Source organism: Cicer arietinum, chromosome 1 (genome assembly GCF_000331145.2).
Source record: "Cicer arietinum cultivar CDC Frontier isolate Library 1 chromosome 1, Cicar.CDCFrontier_v2.0, whole genome shotgun sequence".
Lineage (NCBI taxonomy): Eukaryota > Viridiplantae > Streptophyta > Magnoliopsida > Fabales > Fabaceae > Cicer > Cicer arietinum.
This window is the reverse complement of record NC_021160.2, coordinates 18,468,608-18,471,735: the sequence shown is the minus strand read 5'-3', so window position 1 is coordinate 18,471,735 and position 3,128 is coordinate 18,468,608.

The window sequence follows — 3,128 nt, the reverse complement described above, 5'->3', positions numbered from 1 at the left end:
TTCCCTACATGGCATGAAATTTGACAAATTTATTGGACACTTGGAATCATATGTTCTCTTATATAACACTTCATATTCTTACTTATCCCTCTTTTTTTTTTAACCAGAAAAAACGTGCACCTCTTCAAGCATTGAATCTGATCTGAAGTTATCTGTTCAAGTAAGATAGCTAGACAAAAATTATATATTGGGCTGATACAGGTCCTCTGTTATTGATATTATTATTTTGAAAAAAATGTGGTAATTTTAGGCAAAGAGCATATTTTATTAATTTGTTGTGAAATTACCTTAGTCAGAATTGAAACTGTTGCTTCCAATAACTAAATTCCTTAGCATCCGAATGGAATAAGCATCTATTCATCTCATCTTTAGAAAGAATGCTAAGACCGTACTAAAATAATTTCATTGGGATCTGAATTCAGTGATCTCACAATTTTGTGAATGGAGTCACATGAAATTTTGTTTAACAAAAAATAAAAATCTATCTTAAAATTTATGAAAATTTATGAGATGTGTGTGACTATATGCGACATTATAATTATAAGGTTCGCAATTTGTTTTGGTACGTGGTACAAATTTGGGTACGTGATTTGTTATTTAAGATGAATTGGGTACGTGGGGGGCATACAATGTCGGTACACTTGAGTTCGTGAGATATATAGTTAATATATTAATTAATGTTACTAATGTTTTTTTATTTAATCAAGACTAAAAATTACATATTATTAACTCATTAATTAAAAAAAATATGAATAGAAAATAATATCTACATTATTCTTTTCTCTTTTTTTTAAAGAAGTTTGTATTTAAATGAATTAATATTTGGCCTTTGGATACCCAAAACCTCCCAATTAACTAAGCTTAGAAATTTGAAAGTTACTTTATAATAATATACCGCTAGTAGATAGCTATACATATTCTGGAGTACTAATTTTGTTTCCTGGTTGCTTTTTTTCTCTCTCTTTTTCACTTGTTATGTTCATCTTCCTTCTACATGTCTTAATTTTTTTTTTGTTTGAAAATAAAAAATCTTGAAACGGACGAATTATATGAAAACCCACACGGACCAAAGTCGTAAAAGTACCGCGAACCGGTTTGCAAGTACCAATTCGCAGTTTGTGAAGAGTTGTGAGAATTGTGTAACTATGTGCGACATCCTACATCTAACTGAAATCCGTTTAATTAATTGTTTTTGATATTGACATATATTATGTAATCATATTTGAAAGAAGAAAGAATTAAAATTTGGATTAAATTGCCAAATTTAGATGGGACATTTTAGATAAGCAACATGACCGTGTATTGTAATTTTGAAATTTAAATATAACTTTTTGGGAAAAAGACTATGTAGCCAATTAAGATGGTTTTGATAGTTATCCATGATTCCTGTATATCTAAGATATGATTGGAAGAAAGCAGAGAGGGGCACAAATTTGCAATTATCCAATTAATGTTCGAATTTTTTCACGTGTTCCAATGCATCAATTTTATGACTAATGACTAATATGAAAGAAATTGAGGAAGTGAATGAATCACTCTCATTGATTGATTCTTAAGTAGATGAACGACAGTTTTATAGAGGTACAATGAATAGCTATAGCTATTCCAAGTAATTTTTTTTTCAGGCAGAGTAAAGGTGTCTAAAGGTATCATAACATAATTTAATGTTAGACATTCTGTTAATTAGAGAAACTAAATAAGTGGTTTGAACACCAATTCTAGTCCAAATTCTTAAGAGTTTTGATTATATGGGCTCTTTTTCTATTTAAGGAGGAAAATACTGATATAGCTAATTGATATACTAATTAACATTTGAGTATCTAAAAAATATGAGTTTTTTCACTTATTTATTGCGTGCATAACATTCATTTTTTTAATTTAATATAAGACTCTTATTCACATTTGATATATCAATCAAGTGGAAGTTTTTTCTTCCACCAACCAAAACTTTAACATGTGTCATCTCTATTTATTTTTCAAAATTATTTTATTTCATCTAATGTAAAAACCTCTTACTCACACTTAATATTCCAACTAAGTTGGTACCAAAATCTTGACAATCATATAGTTAGAGTTGTCATTTGTAACTTGAGGTTGGATTGGCCTCCTAAACATTAACACTACGTCATATTGGCCGTGCAGGCCATGATGATATTTAGACAAACTTTTATAAAATTAAGCTACTTTATTTGCTAAATATATGTACGTGGTTTTTTCTCTTTTTATTGTTTTCAAAAACTTCTAAATTATGTTCAAATTGATCAATTTAAAAAGAAAAGAAATTATCATATATACATGTTAGATTGGACAACAAACTGTGTGGTGAATTGACTCTACCTGAATCGTTTTTGTCATTTAATCCAATAAGTTAGACAATATTAAAATGTTTAAAGTCAAATCCCAAATAAAAATCTCTTTAAACACAAATTACAAATTAAGAAGACAATTTATATTGCTATAAAAGTCATCTCTAATAAATTAGGGATAAAATTCCAACGATCCAAGCCTTTGGTTACAGACACCAAAGCTAATAACCCTAAGAGACGAAGGAACTAAATAAAGAGATTTCAAGGCAACATTGAGTGACATTCTAATTAAAGATTATGCCAACTTTATTGATAGGTAGTCGCAATTGCTAGCATAGTACCATGACAATTAAGACCGAAGTTCAGAAGTCTTTAATTGATAGATAGATAGAACTTAAAAATAGATAAAAGATCCTCTTAATCAATTAGGATTGAGTTCACACGGCCTTAATCAATTAGAAATAGTATTATAAATTTATAATCGATTAGAATAAGCATGCTTGTGAAGTTGTGATATATGTCGTTTAATTGATTTTTTTTTTATTTTATAAAATGCTGTTTAATTTATTTAGTAATATGATAAATGATGCTTAGGTTGGGCTGGTTTACTCGTATGGGTTGGGTTTGGGCCCAAGAGAAGGCACAAGTCGATACAAGAATAAATGTATCCTTGCTTCACTAATGCTTAGGTTGTAAATTCTACCATATTTATTTATGTGGGACCTAAAAAATATGGCACAAAACATTTGAATTTCATTTCAATCAATAAAAATAATTCATAGAAGAAATTGTTTTTTTAATGAATATATATATATATATATA